The sequence below is a fragment of the Sinocyclocheilus grahami genome, unplaced genomic scaffold, assembly GCF_001515645.1.
Source record: "Sinocyclocheilus grahami isolate Dianchi unplaced genomic scaffold, SAMN03320097.WGS_v1.1 scaffold1473.1, whole genome shotgun sequence".
Classification (NCBI taxonomy): Eukaryota; Metazoa; Chordata; class Actinopteri; order Cypriniformes; family Cyprinidae; genus Sinocyclocheilus; species Sinocyclocheilus grahami.
In genome coordinates, this window is record NW_015506652.1 from 161,338 (window position 1) to 171,675 (window position 10,338).

At 34.0% G+C, this 10,338-nt stretch overlaps 1 long non-coding RNA gene across 1 annotated transcript in view; it reads left to right on the plus strand.

Moving 5' to 3' along the window:
- Window positions 1-6,838: 6,838 nt before the first annotated feature.
- Window positions 6,839-10,338, plus strand: part of LOC107570544 (uncharacterized) — a 7,619-nt gene continuing 4,119 nt past the window's right edge. The window contains exons 1-2 of the long non-coding RNA XR_001607050.1: window positions 6,839-6,910; window positions 8,497-8,533. This is a non-coding gene — a long non-coding RNA (uncharacterized lncRNA). The remainder of the gene's footprint in view (window positions 6,911-8,496; window positions 8,534-10,338) is intronic.

Genomic DNA, 10,338 nt, shown 5'->3' on the forward strand with positions numbered 1-10,338 from the left:
TTGTGGGAGCTGGCGGATTTCTCTGAAGAACAGCAGAAAGTTTTAACTGTTCAGGACAAACAATGGACTCATGAACAACTATCACTAAACAAAAAAAAACACAGCTGTGGATCATTCAGCTAACAACACAGTATTAAAAATCAACTTTTGAAAACTTTTGAACGGGGTAATTTTTTCTCTTATTCAGGTCAGTACTAAATAAACAATAACATGCATTTTGTATGATCCATCTTATTTTGGTAAAATAATTAACATTTTGCAGATTCTGAACCTCAACCTGACCTCCACCGTATATATGAAATCGAGTTACGTTTTAATGGACGAATATGTGATTCAGCTGTGGAGAAACTGCAGTTGATCAGTTTGACATCAAACAACATTCAGCATTAACTGAGAGCGAAGGCTGATCCGATGATGCATGTCAAACCTTCACTTATTCAGTCATTATTTGCTCGCTTTCATGTCATTGCAAAATCATATGCTGTTCATTTCTGAAGAATCTTAATGCAGCTAAGAGATGAGCTCTTGTTGAATGGAAAAGCATTTCCTCAACCTGACCTCCACCGTATATGAAATCGAGTTACGTTTTAATGGACGAATATGTGATTCAGCTGTGGAGAAACTGCAGTTGATCAGTTTGACAACATTCAGCATTAACTGAGAGCGAAGGCTGATCCGATGATGCATGTCAAACCTTCACTTATTCAGTCATTATTTGCTCGCTTTCATGTCATTGCAAAATCATATGCTGTTCATTTCTGAAGAATCTTAATGCAGCTAAGAGATGAGCTCTTGTTGAATGGAAAAGCATTTCCCAAAAGCATCGTAAGCCTAATTAGATTGCAGAGATCGTTGGTGCCAATGTTTTTTGACGATCTACTAAGGCTCATGATGCTTTTGGGAAATGCTTGACTCATAACTCAAAACAACATGAGTGTGATTAAATAATTTCATTTTTGGTTGAACTGTTCCTTTTATTGGGCATAAACGATCCAATTGTTGCCTCATTAATATGTTAGCAATATTTCATTAAAGATTAACAGAGAGTGTTTTGTTTATTAATGATTACATACGCGTGTTTTCTGATGAAATGATGTAAACTGTTTATGTTCTTGGCTGTAGAGATATTGTTGTGGCAGTCAGTGAATGTTGATGTTGATATTTATTTATGTGTGTATTGCAACGCTTCATTTGTATGTGTGTGTGTGTGTGTGTGTGTATTTTTTCCATGTATTAGCAAGGCAGACAACTTCTTGTAAAGACAATGTAAAAAAGTGAATTGTACATATAGTCATATGTTCCGTTATTTCCCTGGATAGAACCTGTACATACTTTTAAATAATAAAATAATCCCTCTACTCCTTCATCTGTAGTCCTGTGTTTATGGAAAACATTTGCATTGATGAACCTCCGATCTGTGAGAAAGAAAATTGTTCTGTTGAACACTATAAAAGCAATCAACATCATTTGTAAAATATATGAAATACTTGTTTACTTGCATGTAATTTGACTGTTAACCCATTAGAAAACGATGGACATGTGAAGAAATTCTTGAAATATTAACTTGATAGCCAAAGGGGTTTGGTTGATAAATAAAAGATTGAGAATCACTGATTTGAGTGTTGAAACGGCTGCCTTGTTTCACCTTCGCCATGACTCTGAGTGAGTCTTTACATTGGATGTTATTATTCAGGTAAGTTTGATTTACTTCCTTGTCAAGATTCAAGTAGTTATAAGAGAAACAAATCTTTTCGAAACTTTGAATCAGTTGAACCAAATACTTAGCATGATGATTCACTGTTGATAACTGTTTGCTGGTGATAATAAGTCCAAACCTTATACTACAAATGTGTCAATTAATGTGTCTACAAATGTACAAAACAGGTAAAAATCACACGTTAACAGAAATTTCGAAACCATTATGACATAAAAATAAACCTGAAATCTTGTCTGATGTACTCCGTATTACTAGTTTGGAAAAGTGACATGATGAGAAACTAACCTTTTCAAAGCTTTGAATCAATTGATTCTTAGCAGGGTTTGATTGACAGGCGATCTGACCAATCATAGCCGAATCTGCCATGTTGTCCAACAAACAAACCAGACAGGAGAGTAGATTTACGTCGATGTACTTAAATTTGAAAAATGGTGTGCATTGACTTCTTTCTGTAGTTGAGACAACATACTTCTGATGTTCATTCATGTTTATTTCGTGCTATAACTAGTAAAGAGGAAGAGATGATCAGTTCACAATGTATTTTTTTACTACGTGAGAGCGCCATGGCTTGTCGGACATAGCAACGGTAACAAAGGGGGGCGGGTCTTATACTAACTGCTTCGTAAAACGATTCACTTTTTCGACGTGCACAAAACTCCACACGCTGGTGACGTCGAACACTGTGTAAATGCAACAAAAACTCAGGCCAAAGCATGCATAACAATGCTTTTACAAACTTAAAGTATAATGTATTAAAAGCTTCACGAAGCACTGCTTCTAAAGCCCCCATCACTAGTTTGAAACATTATTTGCAAAGCTTTACGAGGCAGTGTTTTGCAAGTGTGCATCTCTAGAATTGTACAGTATTTGAGCACTGAAGGCTGTGGGAGTCCTGAACGCCAGTGTTGTGTTTTTCCTTTCTGAAAATGTTGGCAGCTCTTTTTACACCAGAAACAAGGCTGAAGTCCAGTTATTTCAGTCCATTATCCAGTGACCTTCTGTCCCTGCTCTCTTCATCCATCAGTGATGTTCTTTCACTATGTTTATGTACAGGTCTATTATGTCACAATCGATTAGTTCCTGACTGTCTATGTGAGTTAATCCTCTTGAGCTCAGCTCTGCTTTCTTTCTCTCGGGGTCAAAACCAGAATCTTCTATTCAGTCCTGCTTTCCTACAAATGTCATGCCGTTCGTCAGAAGCCTTCAAAACGTCTTAAAAGCAACAAAGGACAGTGACAATCAACAGTGTTATGTGGATCCTACTTTTAAATGCTCTAAAGAGGAAATCTGATAATGCATTATAATGTTTTCATATGATCAAGAGTTTTCGTGCAAGCATGTTTTGATGCACTGATTGAGATTCCTCTGGGGTTTTGATCTTGTGTCTTTGTTGTCGTTTAGCAGGAGGGTTTGAGGACTGACAGCGTCTCACGTGTCTCGTTTTCTCCTCTGAACCGGTTCTGGAGATTAACGCAGTACTCAGCTGCTCTTTTCTGTTCGCTGCAGCTCTCATGCGACCTTCACTGTGTGCTTTTCATCTCGACGCACGTGATTTACATTCTTTGCTGTGCTAAAATCTGATAATGCATTATAATGTTTTCATATGATCAAGAGTTTTCGTGCAAGCATGTTTTGATGCACTGATTGAGATTCCTCTGGGGTTTTGATCTTGTGTCTTTGTTGTCGTTTAGCATGGAGGGTTTGAGGACTGACAGCGTCTCACGTGTCTCGTTTTCTCCTCTGAACCGGTTCTGGAGATTAACGCAGTACTCAGCTGCTCTTTTCTGTTCGCTGCAGCTCTCATGCGACCTTCACTGTGTGCTTTTCATCTCGACGCACGTGATTTACATTCTTTGCTGTGCTGGTCTTGCTTACATAAAGAGTATTAATTTTTGTTTTAGTTTGCTTTATTTACATTTGTAGTGTTTTGTTGGTGGTTTTGTTTGATGATTTGTTCTATTTGATTTATTTCTGAGCATTTAAATATTGTTTTGTTTTGAATTTGTACTGTTTTTGTTTTGTTTGTATTTTCATGTTGTTTTTGTTTTTTTATTCTATCATTCCAATACTTCTGCATCCCACAGTGTCCCTTTCTGATATTTTCAAACCAATATTCACAACTTTAATTTTCACAACTTTAATTTTCACTTTGGCTCGTTTGTATTTTGTTTTCGATCCCATCGTTCCAATACTTCTGGATTCTACAATGTCCCTTTTTAATAATTTTAAACCATCTAAATCAACTTTAACCTTTTAAATGTTTACATGGGCACTGTTTTGAAATCAATCTGTTAAATGACTGTTGATGTGCCTACAATCTTAAAAATAAAGGTTTTTCACTGGCATTTAATTTTACATCCATGGAATCTTTCCATTGCACAAAAGGTTTCTTCTTTATAGTGGAAAAATAGTTCTTCGTATTAAGAAAATAATGGTTCTTTTTAAGAACTGTTCATTGAAATGTGCTTTGAAGAACCAAAAATGCTTCTTCTGTGGCATCGTTTTGACAAAACACTCTTTTGGGACCTGTATTTGTTGGTTTTGTTGCATGTTTTGTTCTGCTTTATTTATTTGTGAATATTTAAATATTTAGTGTTTTGAATGTAGAATTTAGTTTTTTTTGTCTTGTTTTGTTTATGATCCAATCATTCCAGTACTTCTGCATCCCTTTTTAATAATTTTAAACCATCTAAACCAACTTTAAATGTTTACATTTTCTATATTGGGACTTCTTCGAAAGTCAAATAGTAAATGATCTGTTGACGTTCTTAAGGTGGAACGATTATCTTATCATCCATCAAAACGTTCCATTGGACAAAAGGTTCTTTATATTGGAAAACAGACTATTAAAATGTTCTTCACACTAATTAAAAAAAATTTTTTTTTCACAAACTGTTCACTGAAAGGTTCTTTTGGAAACCAAAAATGGCTCTTCTGTGGCATCGTTGTGAAAACACCCTTTATGTGTAGTGTGTTGCCAAATCCTACCATTTTCCATTTTGTCCCTTTTCTCCTTTATTAGATATTGCATGCTGGCAGGAGACCCTGTGACCTTGCTCAGGGCTCTGGGGTGTTTCTGGTTAGACTCTGCAGAGGGAAACTTCACTAACACACATGAAAGACTGATTCTGCCAAGCCACTAGGATGTTTCGTCTACATGTAATGAAGAACAGAGAACACATGTGCCATGCAAGAAACCCACTGCGTTTTTGAGCTCAAGCACCCATGTGTAGGTAGATACACCAACACGAATTAAGACAAGACACTACAATTGAATAGGGTAAAAAAATTGATTAGATGTCATAATACATTCCCAGTTGATTTATTACATTAAAAATTGCAGTCTTTTTTAAGTTTTCTGTTTAAATATGCAAATTATGCATCACCTAACACCAATTTGCATACATTTTCAGAAGATAAATCTGAACATTGGATAAAGCCAGGTTCAAAATTTTTATTTGATTTTGTTGACACATTAGAGTTAAAGGTTTTTACTGAGGGGATTTTGGATTTCTCTTATTATCACTCCATAAATCAGAAAATATTGTCAACAGCCAGAGAAAAACACATTTCACCATTTTTTTAGGAGTAAAATCTTATATAAATCAGTGTGAATGAAATATGAACAAAACCCTCAGTAAAAACCTTCAGAATACAGAGAGGAATAAAGCTGTAAAATCTGGTGTATCTAAGTTCTGCTGAAGTGGACAAACAAACTTTAAAAATATGCATTGTAATTGAAATCTACAGACGCAAATAAAGTGCAACAATAAAACCCAGCGAATGAAATATGAACAAACCCCTCAGTAAAAATCTTCAGAACATGGACTAGAACAAAACTGTAAATCTTGGTATATGTAAGTGCTGCTGAAGTGGAAAAAAAAGACTAATTATGAGGAAACGGCCTTAAAAGATATGGATTGCAATTGAAATCTACAGATGCAAATAGATAAAGTGCAATAAAATGCACTGGATTTTTTTTTACTGGAAAAATGGATTTGGATGTTTTCTCTCCACTAGTCTCAAAGAAGACTTTTTGGAAGCAAGAAAATTATGGAAGCAAAATATCACACCATAAACCAGAAAATGAAAAAAAAAAATCACCATATTTTTTTTAGGAATGAAATGTTGCATAAAACCAGGTGAATGATATATGAACAAACCCCTCAGTAAAAACCTTCAGAATATAGAGAGGAATAAAACTGTAAAGTTTGGTGTTTGCAAGTTTGACCAAAGTGGAGAAAAAAAACTCCTTTTGAAAAAACAGCCTTTAAATATATTTCAATTACGTACTGTAATTAAAATCTACAAACACTTAATGCATTTTAGATATTTTCTTTCCGCTAGTCTGAAACAACATGTTACGAAAAGCCAAATAGCCCAAAAACTCAAACTTGGCCAGTGCATGGAGAGAGAGAAAAAAGAACGAAAAATATATATATTTTGCCTGTATGTATATATATTACCTTAAAACAAACAGGAGTAAATATCTGGCTTATTTCCGCCACGTAATAAAACAAATTAAAATAAAATAAAAAGGTATTCTCATTCTCAATTCTCACTGAATTCTTCACAATTCTGAGTTTATAAAAAAATGTTGTCGCAATTTCAGAATTGCAACTGCAAAATAAACTCTCAATTCCGAGAAGAAAAGTCAGAATTGTGAGATAAAAAGTCACAATTATCTTTTTATGTTTTTTATGACAGAAACACGCTTCCATAACCTAAATTTAATTGTATTGAACATTGGTGTTCTATACAGTTTTTTTTTTTTTAATTACCGTTTTTTTGTTTGTTTGTTTTTTACACTGTTTTAAAAGCAATAAGAAGCTTAAGGCCTTCGGTTACAGTGATTTTACCGCGGTAAAGATGGTTTCACACCCATAACATGTGGATAAATCACAGCCTCAAGTGGCTTATTGCTTTAATTAGCACTTTGTTCTTTCTGTGTGACGTGTTTTTTTACTCTGTCACCCTAGAAATTCCTAGAAAGGCTCTTGTAGACGGTGACTTTGGCTCTTTGGGGTCATGTGTGGCAAATCAAAACAGCTTAGATTTGACGAACCCTCCAGGGCAAAGGTCAGAGGTCAAGAAGGCCTGCTTGTGTTTGAAGAGCGTCCCCAGAGACGCCATTATCTGAATCTCTCCTGCCGAGGAAAAACATCCTCCCGTATTTATTCTGAAATACTGCAGGTATGTAAACTTTTCACGCTTGTTAGAGGTCATCAGCCCTATACTCTGCTTTTAAGGGGAAATAAACAAATACTGTGCTACTTCAGCGAGAATGTTAATAAGGGTCATATTTTTAAAGAAAAGTTTCAAAATTATTCATGATTTGTTTACCTTCATGTTGTTTCAAGTATTATTTTCTTGTCTTATTTGTCTTGTATTATTGTCTTTGGTGCAATAAAAAAGCAGAATATCCAAGTTTCTGCTGTCCATACAATAAAAGTGAGGGCTCAGGCTCCAGAAATGGCAAAAAAGCATCATAAAGTATCATAATGCACTGTTTTGAAGTCTTCTGAAGTCATATGATGCTTTGTGTGAGAAACAGACAGACTGCAAAAATGATGTCCTTCCTCAGTATTTTTGTCTTGTTTTCTAGTACAAATATTTAAAGATCCTTAAATTAAGATGCATTTAAAATGCTTGAAATGCAAAATTACAGAAGATATTAAGTCTTGTTTTCTGGAAATGGAATATTTTACTGTTTTTGTTTTTCATGCATCTGCCAATTTTGGGATTTTGAGGCTATTTGGCTTTTCACTGGTGGAAAGAAAACATGCAAACTACACATTTACGTGTTTATTTTATTGCATTTCATCTATTTTTTTTCCCTCCAGTTCAGCAGCACATACAGTAAACATTACAGTTTTATTCCTATCTACATTCTGAAAGTTTTTATAGAGGAGTTTGTTCATATATCATTCGGCTAATATTTTACTGTTTTTTTTTTTCATGCATCTGCCAATTTTGGGATTTTGAGGCTATTTGGCTTTTCACTAGTGGAAAGAAAACATGCAAACTACACATTTACGTGTTTATTTTATTGCATTTCATCTATTTTTTTTCTCCAGTTCAGCAGCACATACAGTAAACATTACAGTTTTATTCCTATCTACATTCTGAAAGTTTTTATAGAGGAGTTTGTTCATATATCATTCGGCTGAGGAACATTTTATTGCTGAAAACATGGTGAAAATGTGTCTGTTTTCTGCCTGTTGACAGTATTTTCTGATTTATGGAGTGATAAAATAAATAAATAAAAAAAATACTTTAACTCTAATATTTCTACAAACTCAAACAAGGATTTTGAACCTGGCTTCATCCAATGCTCAGATTTATCTTCTGGAAATGTATGCAAATTAGTGCAATTACATGGTACATCATTTGCATATTTAAATGCAATATTTCAGAAAATGTTTGCAATTCTTAATTTAATCAATCAACTGGGGAAGTGTGGTAATATCTGTTCATTTTCTTAGCCTATTTACCTGGAGTAAACACTTTATTTTGATACGTTTTTCAGAAAACAAGACATTATCTTAAGTTATTTTGCTTCTCAAGGAAATGAATCTTGATTTAAGACATGTTTCACTGATAATCTTCCCCTCAGCAGTAATTCTTACATTTCTGCTGCTGTCTCATATTCAGAATTTCAACATCATTATCAATCATGTGTTTGGCATCAATGACGTCACATCATTTTAAAATGTATTTAAATACAAAAGAGAAAAAGCTGCTCAAACTTTCTACTAAACATCTCGTGTCTTCCACAGAAGAAAGAACGTCTTGCCGTTTTGGAGCAACGCTATGGTGAGTAAATGATGACTGAATATTACTTCGTGGTTAAGTAATTACAATTTCATAACAAACCATGCAAATGCTTTAAAAAGATAGAATATCTAATGTACACAGCAAAAAATTATTTTTAAACTGAATTTTTGTATTGTTTTTCAGTTCAAATATCTGGACATTCTTAAAAACAAGATACATTTATCACTTGTTTTCTTGTGTTCATATCAAGATTAAGTGAGATTTGCTTAAAACCAGACAAATGGTGTAAAAAAAATTAAACCTAAATCAAAGGTTTGGCAGATATTGTTTCTTGTTTTAAGCAAAAGCTCACTTATATTTGATATTTTTTAAGAAAACTTAACTTAATAAGACTTATCGTAAGTTGTCGTATCTTGATTTAAGAATGTTTAAATATGTGTACTGGAAACAAGATAAAATAATGCTGTGGAAGAACATGATTTTCTTGCAGCGTATTGCGTGATTTCTGGGTTATGATATTCAGGTGCGTTACGTCCAAATGGAAGTAGAGATGTTAGGAAACAATGGTGCGTATCGAGTTGTAATCACGGATCTGGACGCTCTTCAGTGCGGGTCAAAGGTCGTCTTCCCTCCGAGGGGAGCCCGAGTCCTGCTTCTGCTACCAGGAGCCGCTCAGATGTAATCAACTCTGTCATGGAGGCTTTTTTCCATCCGTTCTTTGAATTAGACAGAGAACTGCTTAAATAAGACAAGCTGGAGAAATACTCCTGACCTGAGCGTCTTTGAAATCTCTGAATGTTTCAGCATGTGAAGTCTTCTGAAAGAACCGCTGATGAAGAAATGAGGCATGTTATGGTGAATATACGGCAGGGAAATCCTCTTAAACTGCGTAAAATCACGGCCGTTAATTGCTGTTTGCTTTTGCAAAATGACAATATGACAAAAAACACCATCATTATTAAGTGTGATCAAACTAGACTTGATCTTCCATTCACTTTCACTCATATGAACACAATGTAGCATATGTACATGAAAACATGAGAAAACACTGTGAGAAAACACACACACACACACACACACACACACACACAAATATATCATGAACAACAACTCATGAAAAACTATCACAAAAATAAGAAAACAGCTGTGGATCATTCAGGTAACAACACATGTTCTGACTGATGAAACGTGAAGAGAATTAACACACTTTTGCAACAGCGTATGGTTTATCGGTCTTCTTCATCTCAGGTATTTTTCATAGGGAGAATTAATATTTTAATGCAGTTCTAATCGATGTAGCCTGAATACTGTATAGAATACCATAAAATAATTTCTGCCTCATTCTGTAATAAGAAGCAGTTTGATGCTCAATTGATGCTATAATGCAAATTTGAAGTAAAAATAGTAGTTATTCTCATGTATTTTTGTACTTTGTTCGTTTTATAGAGGGCTTGCCTAAACAGGCCAATGAGAGAATATTAATTATTACTCTTCCTTTTAATTAGGCTACACATATGTCTCATTAAAAATGTCTACAAATTTATAAAACTGATCCAAGATTAGGTAAAAACCACAGACATTTAGTTGTGCTGTAACAAAGCCCTGTTTATTGAAATCACACGATTTTGGTTATGACTGATAACATTATTAATTTTCTCTTTTTTCAAGATTTATATATATGTATCGTGATATATCATTATCGTGAACTCTTCTGGCCACAATAATTGTGTTTACAAATTAAATAAAAATTAAATAACATAACTTTTTGAAATAAAAATATATTTTGTATATTGTATAAATATGATTTAATTTATATAATAATATAATATAGTGTCATTTAAACT